The 22136-nt window shown below is 43.7% G+C and overlaps 1 long non-coding RNA gene across 1 annotated transcript; it reads right to left on the reverse strand.

Moving 5' to 3' along the window:
• Nucleotides 1–358: 358 nt before the first annotated feature.
• On the reverse strand, nucleotides 359–15723 carry LOC119865842. The gene is made up of 3 exons (XR_005378219.1): nucleotides 15541–15723; nucleotides 13137–13324; nucleotides 359–1670 (listed from the first exon to the last, which is right to left on the reverse strand). It is a non-coding gene; the product is annotated as an uncharacterized LOC119865842 (long non-coding RNA).
• Between the last annotated feature and the right edge of the window lie 6413 nt (nucleotides 15724–22136).

The following is a 22136-nucleotide window of genomic DNA, read 5'->3' on the forward strand; positions in this document are numbered from 1 at the left end:
GAGAGGATGGAGACAGAAAAGCAGAAAGGAGGGATTACCAAGGAGCACAAGAAAATCTGGGGAGTGATGTATGATTTCGTTACCTTGATTATAGTGATGTTTTATCATATATACTCAAGAATCAAAACTTATCCAAGTATACATGTTAAACACATGCAGTTGGTTTTATGTAAATTATATCTCAATAAAGCTGCTTACATTTTTCAAAATATTTTTAAAGGAACAAACTATTGATACACATAACAACATGGATGATTGTCAGAATCATTATGTGAATGAAAGAAGCCAGACATTAACTAGAAGGCACTGTGTGGTTCCATTTATTTAAAATTATTGGAAATAAAAACAAATAGCAATAGACAGTGTATTGGACACTGTGTATGGACAGTGGTTGTCCAGGGAACAGGGTGGAAATAAGGGTGAATTAGAAAGCACAGAGTAAAACTTATGGGGGCGATGAAAGTATCCATTATCTTTATTTGGTGATGGTTTCATTGATATATGCATATGTCAAAACTCATCAAATTGTACACTGTATACACATGTGTAGTTTACCATAAGTCAATTATACCTCAAAATAGTTGTGAAAAATGCATGAGAGCATTAAAACATTATGAATATAGTTGCTTGAAACACATGAATCAGTAAAAGTCCACAAATCCATGATGGTAGTCAAAGAAGAGAAATCCAAGCTAATATGGAAAAAACACTCATTTGTTATTAATTGGCGTGACTATAAAACCAGCCCCTTACTTTGAAAATTAGTCATGTAAAATAAAAGTATTAGCATTTATTCTACTTTTCCAGCAGGAACTGTATTTTCAGTTGATGAGAGAAAGCTCTACCTTCCAGAAAAATGTCAGCTATTAAACATGAAAGTATTGACAGAATTGGAAAATCAATACTTTCCAATTCTAATGAGATTATTGATTCCTTTGAAGACTATTCCTTAATGTTGAAATGGCAAAGTGAATTGCTAAATGGGGAGCTGGACTTTGTGTAGGGCCAAAGTAACACCCACTCATTACTGTCCAGCCACAAGGCAAATAGCACAATTGGCCGACGAAGTGACGAGGCTGCCAACTCCTAATCCTGGAGTTCTTATACACACAAAGAAAAAACGGTTTCTCTACTTACAGCACTTCTGACATCAAACATGTGGGGCTGTTTTTCCCATACCAACCAATTCCCTAATTCTCTGTGAACACCAACTGGGTGTCCTCTGACCCCAACTCCCCAGACTTAGCCCAGACACCACAGGCTAGACTGTCCCCCACTTCAGATGCCAATCACAAGTCCAGGTCTCCCATACTTCTGACCAGTCAACTATGCATCAGGAGTTCCCACATACCCCTTCTTGGGTTCCATAGTTCGCTTGAACAGCTCACATAACTCAGGGAGAAAAAAAACTACTTCTGTTTACTGGTCTAGTATAAAGGATATTACAAAGAATCCAGATGAAAAGCCAAGTGTAGAGGAACACAGAGTGAGGACCAGAAGGAGCTCTAGTACAGGACTTTCTGTCCCTGTGGAGTTGAGGTGCAGCACCAGGATATATTCACCAACTTGGAAGATCTTCAAGTCCCTGGAGGCCTGGGGATTGGGCTGAAAATTCCAAACTTCTGATCACGTGATTGATTCCACCAGCCTGCAGTTCCTATCCTGAAGCTCTGTAGGGATCCGCCAAGAGTCGTTTCATTAGCATAAACCCAGGTAAGGTTGAAAGGGGCTTTTCTATGAATAACAAAAGACACTCCTCTCACCCACACCACTTAGGAAATTCCAAGGGTTTAAGAAGCTCTTGTGCCAGGAATCAGGGATGAAGAACAAACATAAATGTCTTATTTTATCACAGACCAAATATATATTTGTTATATTACAATGTCACAACCACTGATGGAGGAGGAGACAGGGTTAATGTGTCTCTTGATACATGGAAACATAAAGTCCGTCTCCTATGATGTCTTCTAGTTTAGGGAGTTAACTGTAACCTATCAAATCTTTAGACCTAACTTTCAATTAACTGGAAATGCAAGGGATAGAGAAACAGCCTAAGCTTCCCAGCAAGGAAACAATTAGAGAAGCCCAGAAAGCCATTCTGCAAAACTACTGGGTCAGGAACTTCCAAGTCAGGGTCATGATTAAAGGGCCTACTTTTGAATAAAAGAAACTTGAGGACATGACAACGAAATGCAATGTATAGCTCTGTATAACCAACTGAAAAGGATGCTTGGGAGACTACTTGGATTGGGGATTAGGCAATATCAAGGAATTATTGTTTTATAAAGTGTGATAATGTTAACTTGAGTGTATCGGGAGAGGGTCTATTTTTTAAACCTATACTGAATGTTTAGGATTTTTAATTCATCAATTATGTCTCCTCAAAAAAATGCTACGTTTTATGTTCATCCTTTCCATTGTTTACATTATCGGCAAGCAAAAGTACAATTTTTATTATAAAATGATAGAAACAGGGACTCCTGGGTGGCTCAGTGGTTGAGCATCTGCCTTTGGCTCAGGTCATGATCCTGGGGTCCTGGATCAAGCTTCCCACGGGGAGCCTGCTTCTGCCTCTGCCTATGTCTCTCTGCCTCTCTCTCTCTGCATCTCTCGTGAATAAATAAATAAAATCTTTTTAAAAAAATCATAGAAACCTAAAAAAAAAATTATGGAAACCTAAAATCTTCACTCTGTCAGATTCTGGAAGCCAATTAAGACTTGAAAATGGTATCTCTGTATTGGATTTTAATCAACATCAACGTTCCATGTTGCTAGGCAACAGAGGTAGCATTGCACCCAGATGCCAAGATGGCCCCCAGTAACTCCAGCCTCCCAGTACTCACGCCCTTGTGTAATACTCTCCTGCATCAAATAGGGCTGGCCTTTGCAGCCAATGGGATATAGAGAAATGACAGTTGTGGTTTCTGAGGCAAAGTCATAAAAGACACTGAGGCTCCATCTTGGCTCTCTCATGGGCCTCCCACTCCGGGAAGCCAGCCTCTACATTATGAGGACACTCACGCAGCAGAGATGCAGATAAACTAGGCCACCTGCCAGGAGCTGGCACCAACTTGCCAGCCGTGTGAGTCAGCCAGGAAGGCTGGAGATCCCCTGAGAAGCAGATCCTCCGGGCCTAGTCAAGTCTTCAGGTAGGTTGACAGCAGCCCCAAGGAAACATCTTGACTAGGATTTGTGATGGACCTTGAGCCAGAGCAGCCCAGCTACAACAGGCCCCAAATTCCTTGTCTATAGAAACTGTAAAATCACAAATAATTGCTGTTGTTTTAAACTACTAAGTTTTGGGCTCCTGTGTGGCTCAGTGGGTTAAGTGTCTGCCTTTGGCTCAGGTCATGATCCCAGGATCCTGGGATAGAGCCCCACATCCGGGGTAGGCGGAGGTGGGGGGGGGGTGGTAGGTGGGGGGGTGGTCTCTGCTTCGCAGGGGGACTGCTTCTCCCTCTGCCTCTGCCTCCACCACTCCCTGCTAGTGTTGCTTCCTTGCTTTCTCTGTCAAACAAATTTTTTAAATACTTAAAAATAAATAAATAAATAAATAGACCACTAAGATTTGGAGTAATCAGTTGCTCAGCAACAGATAACATAAGTAGTGATGGGCAAAAGCACTGAACAGGAGACAGAGCTGAGGTCTCAGCTCCTGCTCTTCCACTATTTCTGTGCTGCTCCACTCTTTGAGCCGACTTACCGTCCTAGTCTGTTCCGGCAATTTTATAGTAAGAATACCACAGACCAGGTGGCTTAAGCAACAAACATTAATTTCTCCCAGTTCTAGAGGCTGGAAGTCCAAGGTCTAGGTGTCAGCAGCTCCCGTGTTTGGTGAGAGTCTGCTTCCTGACTTGTAAAGAGCAGCCTTCTCACTCTACCAGTCATGTGGACAGGCTAATCCCATCATGGGGGCCTTGCTCCCACAACCTCATGTAAATCTAATTACCTCCCAAAGTCCCACCTTCTAATAATATCTTCCTTGGCAGTTAGAGCCCCAACATATGAATCGGAGGGCTGAGCCAACATGCAGTCCATAACAGTTATCTTTAAAAAAAATAATAGCATGAAAATACTACTTGCCTCACAAATTGGTTTAAAGGTTCAAATAAAGGTGTGTAAAGCACCTATTGCAGCAGTAGGCCTGGGGTAGACAATACATGCTGGTTGTCTTCTTTAACCACACTGTGCCCCATTCTCTCACTTAACAATGGATCATCTGCTCTGTCAGATGGACCTGAACTGCTCAACTGTGGGGTGGTTGCCAAGTCAACCAGGAATGGGTGTTTGGAGAGGCTTTGTAAACTCTTAAGTACTTCACAAATGCTGTTATTAGCATTTTAGAGCCTGACTCAGGAGAATCTGCAGAATGTGACCTCTTCTATCAGAGGGTCAGATCAGGGGTCCATGAGGAGTCATTGGTATCATGTGGATGTTGATGGAAATCCACAGAAAGACTTTTTCCCCTGCTGCTGACATCAGGCCCACATGCTATATCTATTGCCAAAGAGTTGGAACATTATAAAGCTCAAACTCCAAAGTAGAGAAAGACATGTGACTCCACAGTCAGGAGGCACTGAGGGCACTGCATGGACCAAAGATCCAGAGAGGAAGCAGAAATGCCAAAAATGAAAGATACTTCATAATGACTTCCAAGAAACCAGCAGAGTTTTGCTGCGCTGTGAAGTCTGGGCCTTGTGCTGAGCTGTCAGGTGTTCCTCATTCAAGGATGGTGCCCTCCCCCACCTCCATCCTGCCTGCACCACCTCCCGGAACGGGAACTGGTGTGTGGGTGCCTGTGCTCAATCACGCCTGACAGGAAATATGAAATACCAAAGTGGGGAAGAGAAAGAGACAAGAAAACAACCACCATGACTTGGTCCAATCCTGCCTGCAAATGCCTCCTTGTAGAAGGTTTTACTGCCTCAAAATGGATTTTGCCCTTCTTCTTCATTGTTCTAAAATATCTAGACAAAGCTATAAATGCATACATTTTAAGACCAGGCCATCCATCAATGAAGTATAACAATATAAATCTCTATGTATGGTTATTGGATCAAAAAAAGCATAACCCAAAACTAGGACGTACAACCATTCTAATAAACCTTAAAAAAAGGAGAATCAAACAGTGATCATTTACACATGCATAATCCACAATAATACTGTCTTTTGAAAGGCAAAATAGGGACACACCTGGCTGGCTCAGTAGGTGAAGCAGGCAACTCTTGATCTCTAGTTTGTAAGTTTGAGCCCCACGCTAGGTTAGAGATTACTTAAAAATAATTTTTAAAATCTTTTTAGGATTTCTGGGTGGTTCAGCAGTTGAGCGTCTGCCTTTGGCTTAGGTCATGATCCTGGGATCCTGGGATTGAATTATGCATCAAGCTCCCTGCAGGGATTGTGCTTCTCCTTCTGCCTGTGTCACTGCCTCTCTCTCTCTCTCTCTCTCTCTCTCTGTCTCTAATGAATAAATAAATAAAATCTAATATATATATTTTAAAGGCAAAATAGTGATAGGTACTCAATTTTGAACAGCTGTAACCTCTGGAAGAGAGGGGATAGATGGGGAAGGGTGCAGGTAAGGCACTTTTGTGGCTAATGGTGTTATCCTTTTTTTTTTTTTTCTAAAGACTATATTTAGAGAGAGCATGGTGAGGGGGGAGGAGCAGAGGGAGAGGGAGAGAGTCTTAAGCAGACTCCATGCTGAGCATGGAGCTGAACAAAGGGCTGGATCACAGGACCCCAAGATGACCACCTGAGCAGAAATCAAGAGTTAGATGCTTAACCAACTGAACCACCCAGGTGCCCTTAATATTGTTATTCTTAGATCAAGTGGCAGAGTCACTTCATTTCAGTCTTATGGCCCATAAACTGTATGTTTCTCAGATTCTCTCTCAAAATCTAGATTTCTTTTATTCAGTTTTCCTATAATATTATCCACAAAAGTGAATATAAAGCACCTCAAAGAATTTTGAAAAATTAAAGCAGAGAATATCCTCCCCAATCCTACCATCTTATTTCTATTTCAGCTCACAGCCTCCTCTTCTTCCCTGTGCAGGCGGTTTCTTTTTAAATTAGTTATAATCATGCTGTACATACTTTTGCTTTCTGGTCTTAACACTGAATCAGAAGTAGCTTTCCAAATTACCTAGAATCTTCAAAATCGTTCTTTTACATGGCCACATAGTGAGATATCTATAATTTTTCTTTTTTTTTTAGATATCTATAATTTTTCATGAAAATTCCAAGAGTCCTAATAATTTTGTATAGTATATGCAAGTTTCAAGGAAAATAAGTAATGCCATTTGATTAGTCTCCTAATCCTGCCATAACCAATTACCACACGCCAGGTGGATTAAAACAAGAGAAATGTACTCTCTCACAGTCATGAAGGTTAGAAGTCTGAAACCAAAGTGTCAGCAGGATCACACTCCTTTCAAAGTATCTAGGAAAAATTCCTTCTTTGCCTCTCTCCTAGCTCCTCTTGACTCCTGGAAATCCTGGGTTTCAGGCGCTTGTAGCTAATCACTCTAACTTCACCTCTGTCTTCATATCTCCTTCTCCTGTCTCTGTGTGTCCTCACCACTTCTTATAAGGACATCAGTTATTGTCCTAATCCAGTATGATCTCAATCTAATTATATCTGCAAGGATCCTACTTCCAAATAAGGTTACACTTTGAGGTTCTAGATGGATATGAATTTTGAAGACACTATTTGACTCGCTCCAGCTGCTTTCTGCAAAAATCTGAAACACCAAAAACTGGCTTTCAAGTAAGGCAAAAATGGTCTGCCACAAGCCAACCAATCCAGGTGTACTGGCTGTGGGCTCTTAACGCATGTTGTAGAAAGTTTGCACTCACAGAGATCTCGGAGATCTGTGCAGACTTCTCATTTCATCATAAGGAATTTGAGGGGGTCAATGGTAAGATGATTTATCCCAGGAGATTCAAATTTCTGCTTACATTCAAGGAGGCCACCTCAGTCCAAAGCTAATTGGGTCCAAGAGAAACCTCAGGCTAAATCTCAAGGACCTTTCCAAGAATGTATTATTTATCTACCATTGAGTAGCAAATTAGTGCACACCTAACACTTAAAACAGCACAAATCTATTGTTTCTGTGGGCCAGGGATCAGGACTCAGCTTTGCTGTCTTCTGCTTCAAGGTCTCTCACAAAGTTGCACTCAAGGTGTTGGTCAAGATTGTGTTCATATCTGAAGGCTCAGCTGTGAATCCACAGCCAAGCTCACTGATGTGTCTGTCAGCAGGCTTCAGATCCTTCTGGGCTATTGGTCTCAGGGCGTCAGTTCCCAGTTGGCTTTGGCCAGAAGTATCCCTCAGTTTCTTGCCTTATGGGCCTCTCTACAGATTGGATGACTTAAACAAGGACATTTATTTTCTCATGGTTCTGGAGGCCATGAAATCCAAGATCAAGGTGTTAGAAATGTTGGTTTCTTCTGAAACTTCTCTTTGATTTGCAGAATGGCATTTTTTCACTGTGTCCTCATATGGTCCCCTCTGTGTGTGCTTGTCTGGTATCTACATTTCCTCTTCTTATAAGGACTCCAATCAGACTCCCACCCTAAAGGCCTCATTTTAACCCAATCGCCTCTTTAAAGGTTATCTCCAAATACAGTCACACACTGAGATGCTGGGAGTTGGGGCTTCAACATATGAAATTGGGGTTGGGGAGACACAAAGCCCATAACATAGACCAGATCTTATTTTAGCAGCCCTACTATCCTTGCCTCTCACCATCAGACAGGTAGCCTCTGAACACATCTGATTGAAGACAATTCCACCAGCAGCCCTAGAGCTCATTGGAGGCCTTCTCTTATCAGGGTGTGGGGGCTTCCAGGGACCTGGAAGGTTGCTGCATTCCCATGCCTTGCCACAGTCCCAGTCTCCTTTACTCTGGGGCTCCACTCCAAGCATCTGGAGCCCACAATGGACACTTCTGAACAGCTGTTTTCCCTAATCCACAAATTCCACTCACTCCTCAGGGCCCTCTCCCCCCATTCCCTGGCCCTCCCTGAACTGTGCCTCAATCCCTTTTCCTAAATGCTGGCTCATAAACTCCACTCCTTGACCTACCAATGACCCTCATGTGCAGCAGGTGTACGGACAGATCCCATCAAGTACAAACCCCTACTGATTGCATAGAGCTCCTTGGAGCACATTCTTCACTGGAATTCCACAAGACACACCCTTCTGGTTGTCCTTCCCTAGCTGCTTCTCTTCACTTTTCCTTCTAATTCCTCCTGTATTCATGACCTTCCAACCTTGGAGAGTCTTCAGGTTCACTCCCAGGACTTGTTTTTTTTTTGGCCATTCTCTCTACTTTGGTAAACTCAATCACTCTATGGCATTAGACACCATCTATACATTGCTTATTTTCAAATCTTGATCCTCAATTTGGTGTCTGGGAATACCAGACTCAGTTTTCTATTCAACATCTTAGCTCAAATGCTTAATAAAGTATGTCATTCTAGACATGTCCAAACTGAGCTCCTGATCTTCCCCCAAAAAACCTCCTCTGAAGTCTTCCCCACCCAACTTTACAGCAAATTTATTCTTCCAGTTGCTTAGGCCAAAAAACCTTGTGCTCATCTTTGATTTCTCTTTTTCTCTCACAATCCATATCAAGTTCATTCAAAAGTCTTGTTGTCTCTGCCTTGAGCTTACTACCACTTCTCACCACCTGCCCTGAAACCACCTTGGTCCAAGGTTCCATCTTCTTCCACCAATCTAGCCTCCATGCCTCTGCCCCTCCTCTCCCTTGCATCATTCTAAACACAGCAGCCAGATGTGCTTGTTGAAACCTAAGTCAAATCATAGCACTTGTCTGTTCAAAATCCACCAGTAGTTCCTATAACACTCAAAGTAAAAGCCAAAGTGCAAAAGTAGAATGGGAACTGCCAGGAGCTGGGGGGAGGTGGGGAGAAGTAGTGTCTCATGGGTACAGAGTTTCCATTTGGGACTACTGAAAGTTCCGAAGATGGATGGTGGTGATGGTTGCATACCTATCTACCACACAAAAGATAGATAGGCTTAAAAGAAAAAAAGCCAAAGCCCTACGCATTCTGACTCCCTTTTATTTTCCTGACTTTATTTCCTACTATTTCCCATCTCACATGTTCCACTTCACTCACATAGCCTCCTGACTATTCTTCAAACACACAGGGCATTCAGGACATTTGCCCTCACTAATCTCTCTTATCAAAAATATTCTTCCTTGGGACGCCTGGCTGGCTCAGTTGGTAGAGCATGAGACTCTTGATCTCGAGGTTGTAAGTTGGAGCCCCATATCGGGTGTACAGATTACTTAAACATAAAATCTTAAAAATGCTCTTCCTCAAATATCTGGATGGCTCAACTGCTTACCTCCTATACTCTGGTAAGATATTCCCATACCATCCTATATAAAATTGCAAACCATACCCTGAACTCCATTGGTATTTCCCATCTACCTTCTCTGCTTTATTTTTCTCCATAGCTTATCACCAAGTGACACAATATTTTATTATGTATTTGTTTTTTTTATTGTCTGTCTTCCCACTTTAATGAGTTCTATGGAGTTGAGATTTTTGTCTGCTTTTATTTACTCTTGTGTCCCTAGCTCCTAGCACAGTGCCTGGCACAGAGCAGATGCCCAATAAAATGTTTGAATTAGTGCATATTGTGGCATTGGCAATATTTTTTTAAACTAGAAATATAAAATCATGAAAAACTTACAGTCTTTCTCTACAAGTCTTCTGTAAACAGTAAAGAAATGTGATCATGAAAGCTATTTAGAAACAAAGGGAAATAATTCTGATCAAAGTGAAAGTGGCTATGTACATTATGATTGAAAGGATCTGAAATATGTATTCATGTGGACAAGAATGGAAAGAAATGTGCAATTTGAGAATAGTTGTTAGGATAATGGGAGTACATTTCTCCCCAAAAAATCAATTGACATTATTATTTTTTAAAGATTTTATTTATTTATTCATGAGAGAGCAGAGAGAGAGAGAGAGAGGCAGAGACACAGGAAGAGGGAGAAGCAGGCTCCATGCAGGGAGCCCGACGTGGGACTTGATCCCGGGACTCCAGGATCACACCCTGGGCTGAAGGCAGGCACTTTAACTGCTGAACCACCCAGGTGTCCCAATTGACATTATTTTTAATTAGAATATTCAGAACTACTGTGTGCCGGATAATATTCTAAGCAAATTACACATATAGTCTCATTTAATCTTCACAAAAATAAGCTATAGGCTATGGTAGTAAGAAGTTAAATAACTTGGTCAGGATCACACAGGGGGTGGTAGAAGCCAAGCCAAACTTAAATCTGACTCACATCAAAATATTAACCAATTTCTGTGTGAGTCAGCTACAGCCACAATGATGCTGCATAACAAACCACCCCAAATCTTGGTGACGTGCAACAACAAGTATTTGGTCTCTTGCTCACTGGTTTTCAAGTTGACCTATTTGGCAAATCTAGACTGAGCTTAGTTCAGAGACTTGCTTCAATTTACAGGCTACACTGTGGTTCAGGTCAGCTCCATGTTTGTTTTAAGGTTCCTTCTGAAGAGGCAGAGACTCCCAGGGACACGTTCTCTAACAGTGTCTTACATAAGAAGGGCCACCTTCTCACGTGTGCACCATGCTCTTTGCTACCTGTGTCCTTTGACTCAGAGCATTGTTTCTTTACCTTTTGTGAAGACCTGGAGGCTACACTGGCCTTCAAAATTTCATGCTCAAAGCTGTTAAATATCTGAAAATCATGTATTCTCATTAAGAGAGAGCCAAATTAAGACCTGAGTTGATGATCTAATTCTACCATTCACCAAGCAGGCAGCTGGTTACAGGCAAAACTGAGAAAACCTCTAGATTTCCTTTCTCAATCTAAAAATAGGATACCATGTGGATAATATTCAAAGTATTTAGTGACTGACTTGGTGCCTGGAGGTTTCCTGCTGTGCTAGATATTAACTCTTTGGTACTCTTTAGGTTAAAGGGTTCCAAAGAGGCCTTGAAAAGTGGGAAAAGCACTCAGGGACTCTTTGCCACTACAAACCATGTCACTGTTTGTAACTGGTAAGGGAACACCACTATATCCAAACCGACTGTCATCCCTGGAGATTAAATGTCCCCACATTGCCTTAAGGACAATCAGGAAATTGTTCATCAGGAAATTTGGAACCAGGCAGGGGAAAGTGCCATCATAGCAGGAAAATCCTGCATATCCCATAGGTGCCACTTGGTCAGATAGCCTTCAAAACCACAAGATGCTGCCCCCCAAAAAGTCTCCATCATGTATAGCAGAACCCCTGGTGACAGTTTTCTTCCTCTGTGACAATCTTGCCTTTTGAGATATAAAGCAGAACACTACCATCTGTAACTGGTAGGACAAAAACAGTTCACAATCATTTTTGTTTGGTCCCATCTGATATTTATTTTCCATTTGAGCCAACATTTAAAAAGCTGGAGGCTCCATCTAAAAATCCAGATTTCTCTCACTCCTGCAAAGCAGCTAGCCACACAAAGCCTGCCTCACTTGTCAGCACCACATTCTGGGTAAACTGTGTGTTCTCCCCTCCACCCCAAATTTAAAGAGCACATGCATTTGGGAGCTCTTCCCTTTTGCCTCATTGCATCTAAGAAGGCAAGGTGGGTCACCAGTGACTCTGCTGGAGCCATCCAAGAAAATTCGGCTGGAATTCACCATCTCAGGGTATGTACTCAGACCTGCACAATCTGATCCAGAAACACAGCCTCGATGTGTGCCACTGGTGTTTTTGTCAGTTGGCAAAGAATAAAGACTGCATTAAGTTGGTTTAAGTGAACTGCCTGAATGGGTCATGCAAGATTTCTACCTTACTGCTAGCTCTTTGTACATAAAATAAAAATACTTCCATTTAAAATATAAATAAAGCTAAATAAATAAATAAATAAATAAATAAATAAATAAATAAAATATAAGCAGTAAAAATATAAAAATCCAGATTTCATTTTTTAAAATTCTTTTTTTTTTTTAATTTTAAGTAATCTTTATACTTACTGTGGGGCTTAAACTCATGACCTTGAGATCAAGAGTCCTACGTTCTACTCTACCCTACAATCCAGCAATTGCACTGGTAGGTATTTATCCAAAGGATAGAAACATAGTGATTTGGAGGGTCACTTGCACCACAATATTTAGTTCAGCAACATCCACAATAGTCAAAGGATAGAAAGAGTCCAGATGCCCATCAACAGATGAATGGATAAAGAAGATGTGGTATATATACACAATGGAATAGTACTCAGTCATTAAAAAGAATGAAATCTTGCCATTTGCAATGATGTGGATAGAACTAGAGGATATTATGCCAAGTGAAATAAGTCAATCAGACAGAGACAAATATCAGATGATCTCACTCATATGTGGAATTTAAGAAACAAAACAAATGAACATAGGGGAAAAGAAGGAAAAGTAAAATAAGATGAGGACAAAGAGGGAGGCAAATCATAAGAGACTCTTAATTATAGGGAGCAGACTGAGGGTTGCTGGAGGAAAGGGGTTGGGGGAATGGGGTAACTGGGTGATGGACATTAAGAAGAGCACACAATGTAGTGAGCACTGGGTGTTATATGCAACTGATGAGTCACTGACCTCTACCTCTGAAACTAATAATACACTATATGTTAATTAATTGATTTAAAATTTTTTTTTAAAAATTAAGGAAGGCAAAAAAAAAAGTCCTAGGCTCTACTGACTGAGCCAACTAGATCCCCCTAAAAATCCAGATTTCTACTTCTACCAAATAAACCAGAAGGCATAGCCACATTCTTTTGGCATCTCTTACATGATAAGAATCTCTAGAACTGAGTAGAAGTTACCCTTTATGTAAGGCCTGTATGCTCCATGGCTCCCCTCTCCTCACCATTCCCCATGCTTCTCCCTAACACTGAGACGTACACTTGTCATAATGAACTTTCTTTTCTTATAGTAGAGAAATACATGTCTGAGCAAGACTTTCTCAAAAATGGGGAAAGGAACTCAAAGCTGCCGACTCAGGGAAGCCTCTGAGGGACTCTGACGTGACAAAGACAATGTATGAAGTATGGAGGCTGCCCACAGAGCTAGTATTACTGTTGTGCAACTCACCTCATTGCCTCTGTGAATGGTGCCCCGAGGGTTGTGCAATGAGCAATCTGCACAGCTGTTCAGTGGATTCTGGAGGCATGAGAAAGATACGGATGTGGCACAAAGCTGTGAGAACAGAGCAGGCAGGATATGGTCCCAACGAGGTGGTGGGGGAGATGGTAAGGGCAGCATAAGGAGCCCTTCCACAGCTACTAGGAGAAAGAACAGAAACGAAGAAGGCTTGGAGCTGGTTATGACGGTGGATCTCAGGAGAAAATGGAAGCATTTGATGCCTCCTGCTTTCATCTTCAGGGAATCGCTGGATCCTCCAAGGGGAGGGGGCAGGGCAAACATCAGGAGGTCTCTGAAGTCCAAGGTGAGCAAGGTGTACCTTGCCCTTGTCAGAGGGTCTGGAAGCTGGGACGGGCAGAGGACCCCAGACTCAGGAGCAAACAAGGCATACCTGACCTCTCTAGATTAGGCCTCAACTGGATGGTTTTTATGACAGTAAAGAAGTTTCTAGACACTAATAGACAGAGACTAGACCAAATGCTTTGCATTCCCTTTATTTCCTTATCACTGGGAAGCCTTCCCCCGGCCACAGGGTGACCCTGATGGGTCCCCTGATGGGTCCCCCCTGTTGTCTTTAGAAGCCTGGGGAAGCCACTGGGTCATAGCTGCAAGCCTCACTTCCCTCCCCGCAGGACAGAATGGGGCTCACACAGTCATGCCGTCATAATTCACTTACTTCACTGATAATAATGTGGGGCAAGGGCTTTGGATTTTTAAATGTCAGTTGAAACGTTAAAAAGCAAGCCCGCTTGATAGACCCAGAAGAGATCTGCAAGAGATTCTACAGGTGTAACACTTCCTCCTTTCTCTGCCTGGCATATTTTCTGAGAGTGGGGAGTGCAAAGCTCGGTGAGGGGTCAAGACCAGGTAATGGCTCCAGCTTAGGTCCCCCCTGCTCCCCGGAGTATGATGAATTTATTGCCCAGTGAGTGCCAAGGCCTCTTGGGATCGGCTGAGGGGCAAGACGATGGACTAATTTAGCCGGAGGGGCATTGGGAAGCGAGGAGTGAGGAAGGAGGCCGCCGTGAGCACTGAGATGCCCAGGGGCAGGCTCAGAAACAGGGTTCCGAGAAGGGACGGAGGTGAGCAGGCACCACCTCTCCTTCCTGGGGCTCCCCAGGGTGCTTAGCACCAAATAACAACAGGCTGCTGGCAAGGTGACTCCAGAGAACCGAACTCACTCTAGCAGCCCCAGGAGAGGGGGAGTGCCCTTCCCGCCACAGGGACCAATAAACACTTCAGGGGAAACATGTTTATTCTTAGCCTGGAACTCCAAGATGGAGTTGGAGAGAGGGAGAGCATTTGAAGCAAGGGGTGCCTCAGAAATAAGCTTCACAAGGCTGCTGAGTCTGTCATTCCTGCTCCCTGCTGCTTAACTCCCCTCCCCAGGTCTGACATTCCTGCCACATCCAGCCCTCCTCAGGGATGTGCTGCGCCATGTGCCTCCTCCCAAACCCTGTTCATGCTGATCCCACCCCTAGAAGGATCTGAGGCATTGGCTCCCCATTCTTCCTACTGTTGAAACTCTATTGTCTTTAGAAGTCTGAACCCTGAAGTCTCTTTGGTAAAGCCTTCCTTGACTCTCTAAATCAGAATTCCAATTATGCTTGGGGCACCCTGGTGGCTCAGTCAGTCGAGCATCCAACTCTTGATTTCTGCTCAGGTCATGATCTCAAGGTCGTGAGATGCTCCCCATGTAGGGCTCTCTTCAGGAAGAAATCAAGAAGATTCTCTCCTCCTCTCCCCCTGCCCCTCCCTCTGTTCTCTGTCTCTCTCTCTCTCTCTCTCTCTCTGTCAAATAAATAAATAAAAGAATTCCAGTTATATTCTCTCTCGCCCCATCATCTGCCTGACACAGTGTGTGGGGGGGCATATGTGCATGTGTATATGTGTGTCTGTGTGTGTGCTGAAGTACAACTCATTTGGTTCCCCAAGTAGAATACCACTATCTCCCGGGGTGGGTGTGGAGGTTCCCTCTGTTTTCTGCCTCCTGCTTCAGTTGGTCTTGGTTACTGCTCCTGACTGATTCCCTGAATTCTGGCCGGATGAACTGGGTCTGTATCTTGGCTTGACTGCTGGGTTCTTGGACAGATAATCTCAATCCCTCTGCCTCAGTTTCCTCATACACTGACTGGCATTGCACATTGAAAGTGCATACCGACTATTACTATCATTTATATTTATGTATTATGTGTATATATAACATATATTTTTCAATCTGAGATTTAAATATATAACATATTTTTAATTTTGAGAATTCAAAGGCTTTTCACCTGGAATCCAGAAGTAAGAATATGCCTCAATGATTGAAATTGAGCAGAAGACACTGACCTGTCCTTGAGCTCATACTGACCTGGGACTAGTCTGGAAAGACAAAGGAACTCTTGTCATCCTCTTTGCAGCTCCAACCACAGGTCAGACTTCTAGAAATCCAAAAGGGTGCCTGGATGGCTCAGTCGGTTAGGCATCCAACTCTTGATTTTCAGCTCAGGTCATGATCTCAGGATCGTGAGATTGAGCCCCGTGTGGGGATTGAGCCCTGTGTGCACTCAGTGGGGAGTCTGCTTGGGATTCTCTCTTTCTCTCTCCCTTTGCCCCTCCCTCAGCACCCCCTGACTCATGCTCACTCGCTAAGAAAAAAAAAAAAAAAAGGAAGAAAAAGAAATCCATAATATATTTAGGACAAGGCTTTTGCTACATCAAGCTTTTCCCTAGCTGGTCAACAGGTTTATAAATAGATGAACATTATTATTCATAAAAATAAGAACATGAGAGAAAAGTGGCTTCATCATGCTTCCCTAATATGGAGAAGAGAGAAATGAGGTGACTTAATGAGGAGTCCGAACACAAGAAATTTGAGAAAAAAGACTCTTGCCCTTAAAAAACTATCTGTGATATTACTGCTTCCAGAAGAAGTGGTACTTGGTTTTAGCGGGGAGTGCTGTTCTCTCATCCCACCCCCCGGGGGCTCTACTACTCCAGGCTTGGGTCTATCCTGGAGGCTCTGCTCTTAGGGAGACAGTGGCAGATGGCAAGAGGCCCGCCCAGAATGATGTCAGGCCTGGGAACTGTACCCCCGGAGCATGAGCTGATGGAGCTGAAGCCATTTGGCTCTTCACCAAAGGAGGTGGCAGCCTGGCCCGGGTACAAAGTGATATTTGAACCTGAGGAGTGGAGCAGGTGGGGCAGAGGTCCAACCCCCTATCAGGAAATCCAGAAGTCAGAGAGGCCTCGAGGTAGCAAGGATCTCGGCCCCCCAAATGTGCCAGCACTGGGCCAGCAATCACTGGCCTGAGTTCACCTGATGTATGGCAAGTGCTACTGCCTCATGGACTTTTGACAGTGTCTGTGTGGGACGTTGTGGAAAGCTGACCTCTGTGAGAGGAGAGAGCCTGTCAAGAGCCGATCTTATCCCCAATATCCAGCACCGTACCTGGCCCATACAATCAGCTTGAAGTGCCTTTCAGTTTTAAGATTCCTTAGACTCTTTCAGGGATTATGCACATAAATAATATTGCTACCGAGAGAGACCTTCTCACCAAAGAGCCTCCACTTACGTGGGTATATAAATATCTACTAGCCCACCCTTTCTTCACTCAGGCAGCGAGCAGTCCATCACAAAAGGCACAAGAGGTGGGTGGTAACCACAGCATGTTTTCGACCTGGTCTCCACACATTTTCTGCGTATTCTAGAACTTGCAAATAATTTCTCGGGAATACCAGCCCGAGAATAGTGCATGAGGGTAGACTCTTTGCTTAGAGAGCAACGCTGAGGAGGCTCTTTGTGTTTTCCTTCCTGCCATTAATCAGCTTTTACTGCTGAACTCTGTGAAAAATATCACTATCCCCCCCCTGCACAATTACCAACTCCCAAACCACAGAAACATTCCAGGAGCAGGGAGAAAGAGGCTGGGGAAAGAAATGTCCAGGTCTCCTCATAGTCAGCATCTATGGGAGCCACTATTTGGCTAGAAGCTTCTCCTGGTGTCATGGGCTGAATTGTATCCCCGAAAAATTCATATGTGGAAGCTCTAGCCCTAGGTTCCTCAGAACGTGACTGTATTTGGAGACAGGGCTTTCATTCATTCATTCATTCATTCATTCATTCATCTTAAGATTTTACTTATTTATTAGAGAGAAAGCACATGCCCACACAAGTGAGGGGTTGCAGGGAGCCAGAGGGAGAAGGAGAAGCAGACTCCCTGCTCCCTGGTTCTGGGGAGCCAGACATGGAGCTCCATCTCAGGATCCTGGGATCATGACCCAAGCTGAAGGCATATGTGTAACTAACTGAGCCACCCCGGCACCCTGGAGATAGGGCCTTTAAAGAGGTTATTTAGCTAAAATGAGGTCATTAGGGTAAACCCTAATCCAAGATGACTAGTGTCCTTATAACCACAGGAAGCTGGAACACAGACATCAGTGGCGCTTAAGCACAGAGGAAAGACCATGTGATGACAGAGAGAGAAGCTGGCCATTGCAAGCCAAGGGGACAGGCCTCAGGAGAAACCAAACTTACTGACAGCTTGATCTCAGACTTCTAGCTTCCGGAACGATGAGAAAACTAATTTCTGTTTTTGAAGTCCCCCAATCTGTGATATGTTGTTATGGTAGCCCTAGCAAACTATTGTGCCTGGGGCATTTCATTTCATCCTCATAACTACTCAGATTATTGTCTTTATTTTGCAGAAAAAAATGAGGCTCAGAGAAGTCAGTGAATTTTCCCCAATTCTTACAGTGAGTGAGTGGCAGAGCCAGGGTTTTATATCAGGCTTGTATACTGCACTGTTTGCAATATAAATATAAAAGCTGGGGTGCCTGGGTGGCTCAGTTAGTTACAAGTCTGCATTCAGCTCAGGTCATGATCCCAGCACGGATGGTGTCCCACAGATGGCTCCCTGCTCAGCGGGGAGTCTGCTTCTCCCTCTGTCCCTCCCTGCAATTGCGCTCACTGTCCCTCTCCCGCTCTCTCAAATAAATAAACACAATCTTTTAAAAGATAAATAAATCTGCCTTACATCAGGCTTGTGTATTATGATACATTATATTGTATTCTTTCCACCACATCAAGTTGCCTAGTAAAACTGATGTTTTACTGAAAATACTCTAGAACCTATCCTGACCAATCAATGTAAGATGCTCTAATGGAAGGGATTTCTTGCCAGTACCATGGGAGATGGGGCTCTACTCAGTTTAATCTCCTGGACATGCTTTATCACCACCCACAGTAAGGTCATCTGGACCTGCAGAGCTGATGACAGCCTGACGGGGAAAGCTCCATCAGGTCCTCTCATGGTATTAGAGCCACATGGTGTCCAACAGGACCTAACAGGAAGCAGTCGGGAGAGGAGCAGAAATTCTTTGCACCCTCTCAAAGAGGCACTATTCCATAAACCCTGATCTCAGCCCCCCTCTCTGATGGATAGCAGAGAGTCAGCCTCCTTATTTTTTTTTAAGATTTTATTTATTTATTAATGAGAAACACAGAGAGAGGCAGAGACATAGGCAGAGGGAGAAGCAGGCTTCCTGCAAAAAGAGCCCGATGTGGCACTCAGTCTGGGAACTCCAGGATCATGCCCCAAGCCAAAGGCAGACGCTCAGCCACTGAGCCACCCAGGCGTCCCAGTCAGGCTCCTTATCTAATAATTATGATGATGACCACCGCCTACAGCTTCCATCTACCAAGCACGATGCTAGGCACTTGATGTCCCTATTGTAAGGTAATACTATCCCCATCACAGAGGAAACAGGATGAAATTAAGACTCAGAAAGCTGAGTGACTTGCTCAAGGGGACACCAACTAGAAAAGGCACAGAGCCCGAGTTACAGCTCCCCAAAGCCTGCCCTTCCTCCCCACCACCCTGCCTCATGCTGAGAGAAAACACACACCTATATAGCCCACTAGTGCTACTCCCAAGACCCCTGAGAAGACATCCTCAAGAGCCCACTGAAGCCTCTTCGTGTAGCCTTACCACAAGACACAGGAAGAACTCCAGGGATGGCAGGCTTATCATCCACCTAATAAAATGGGAGCCCAGCCAAAGATGGTTTAGAGATAGCACGTTCACGCCAAGCCATTTCCCTAGCTCCTAGCACCCCGTTTCTCTCCACCCCATGCCCTTGACCCACACTGCAGCAGGCAACCAGGAGGTTGGGGAAGCAGACAGTATCCACACTATTACCTTAGTGTTTGTTAACTCTGGCTCTGGAAACAGCAGTGATGATGATCCCTATCAGATGAATGCATTGTCATGTTTGTTGACATCTGTGTCAAGTGGTGATGCCAGTCATCTGCATGTGCCTGAAAGGATAGACAGCAGGGGGAGTGGATTTGGGTCCACAATGCCTCCCAAGAACTTGGGGTCTTGTCCATTCTAGCCCAGATAGTTCACACCTGTGTTATTTCTCTAGGCCTCATCCTCCTTGAGCTCCAACTACGGGGTTAAGCTAAATCATCTCCAAAGATCATTAAAGCACCGGGGTTTTCAGATTTCATCTCTATCTCAGACTGGTTATAACAAACTCCTTATATTAGGCAGGGTTTTCCAAAGAAACAGACCAATAGGATAGATATATAAAGAGAGAAGGACAGATAGACAAGAGAAGATTAATTCCAAGAGTTGGTTCATGCAGTTATTGGGGCCAGAAAGTCTCACAATCTGCTGTAAGTTGGACAACCATGAAATCGTGTGGTGCAATTCAGTCCAAGTGCAAAGCCAGAGAGCTAGGAGAGCCCATGGTATAAGTCCCAGGCTGAGGTGAAAGACCCAAGGATCAGGGCCACTGCTATAAATCAAGGAGTCCAAAGAATAAGAACCAGTAGCTCTGATGTCTGAGGGCAGGAGATGATCACCTCAGCTCAAGAGAGAAAATATTTACACTTCCTTTGCCTTTTTTGTTCTATTTGGGCCCCCAGTGGATTAGATGATGCCCAGTTGTAGTGGTGAGGGCTGATCTCTTTATTTAATCAACTAAATCAGATGTTAATCTTTTCCAGAAACACTCTCACAGATATACCCAGAAACAATGTTTTACCAGCTACCTGGACATCCCTTGGGACAGTAATGTTGACACATAAAATTAACCATCACAGTCCTAGATGAGAATTAGAGTCAAACTTTATAATCCATACATTTATCCCTTTATTCACACATTCAGCCAACATCTCCTAACCTAAGTGCCTCCTCTGAGACTTGTTGGAATAGCTACAGAAAAACTTTGCAAGGGAGAAGGGAGTAAAATAGCACTTAGTAACCTGGTTTTTCAGACCCCTAAAAGTATTCAGCCTCTAAATTAAAAACCAGAGCTGTGGTGTTTTCTGTTGGTAGGCTGACTACTTAGGCTGTCTCTCTACTTAGATCCCAAGTTCCACATTAGTCACGCCTGCCTTCAATTCCCAAAGCCTAGTACAGTGCCTGACACATAGTAGACAGAATAAATATACAATAAACACTGCAAACCTGAAGAATACATTATTTTTATGTTAATACAAACATGAATATGCACTTATGAATGAAAGTCAAACTTGACATGCATTTCTAAGATGAAAAGTTTGGGGCAAAAGAGAGAGGCATGAATAGGTGGAGTATAGAGGATCTTTAAGACAGTGAAACTACTCTGTGTAATGGTGGATACAAGTCATTGTAAACTTGCCCAAACCCATGGAATGCACAACACCAAGAGTGAACTCTGATGTAACCTACTGGAATTTGGGTGATCATGATGTGTCAATGTAGATTCACCCACTGTAACAAATGACTTTTTTTTTTTTAAAGATTTTATTTATTTATTCATGAGAGATGGAAAGAAAGGCAGAGACACAGGCAGAGGGAGAAGCAGGCTCCTTGCAGGGAGCCCAATATGGGACTCAATCAGGGGACTCCAGGGTCATGCCCTGGGTCAAAGGCAGATGCTCAACTACTAAGCCACCCAGGTGTACCATCCACTGTAATAAATGTACCATTCTGTGGGGGAGGTTGATAGTAGGGGAGGCAGTGGGTGTGTGGGGGCAAGAAGGGCATAGGAAACATCTGTATCTTCCTCTCAATCTTGCTATGAACCTAAAAAGGCCTTAAAAAATTAAAGTCTATTTAAAAATAAAAACACTTCAGGGCAAGTTTGTTGTCTGGGTAGATGTGTCTAGAACATATTCCGTCTCCCAGGAGAGCTTCTGGAGCACCAGCAAAACCATTATGCCAACTGGGAAGGAGCTGCACCTCTCCACCCTCAATCCAGTGGTGGGCTCCCCAATAGCCACCTCATCCTCTCTCTAGGCACACCCCAGAATGGTGGCCAGGATGATGCTGGGTCACACACACACACACACACACACACACACACACACACACATGCACACACAATCCCACCAGCAATCCTGCCCTGACCCATTTAGTTTGACTGAGCAAGTTTGGATTTTCCTAAAGGACCTTTCTCAGAGAAGTGAAATTGAAAAGCAAGAGTACACAGCAAGCCCCAGAGCTCTGACTGATGCTGGAACTCCTTTGTCAGGCCAAGTTGGACTAAATGAGCCTGTGGGACTTCACAGAACAGGGAGGCTGCTGTGCATGAGACAGAGAAGAAATGGGTTGTTTGGCCACTGAAAGAAAAGGTGAGAGATATGGGAACAAGCAAAAGAGCCAAAAAGATGGAGAGGTTGGGAGTAAATGGACAGCACAGCTGGGGTCACTAAAGAACATTTTCTGAAAGGAGATGCCTCATATTCTGGATGCATTTCTGCAAGATACAACCCTTCACCTCCTGGCTCCCTCAATGCCTACTCCCAAACTTCCAGGAAGGTCTACTAAACTCACCAGGATTTTTGCAGATGTGTGTGGAAATCAAGCATGGGGTAGAGTTTTCTGTTCTCAGAAAACCAGCACACCTTCCTCCCCTATAGATATGCAAACATGAAAGGTACAGCTTTAAACATCCAAAGGGGCCATGAAAACA

This window comes from Canis lupus, chromosome 25 (genome assembly GCF_011100685.1).
Source record: "Canis lupus familiaris isolate Mischka breed German Shepherd chromosome 25, alternate assembly UU_Cfam_GSD_1.0, whole genome shotgun sequence".
Lineage (NCBI taxonomy): Eukaryota > Metazoa > Chordata > Mammalia > Carnivora > Canidae > Canis > Canis lupus.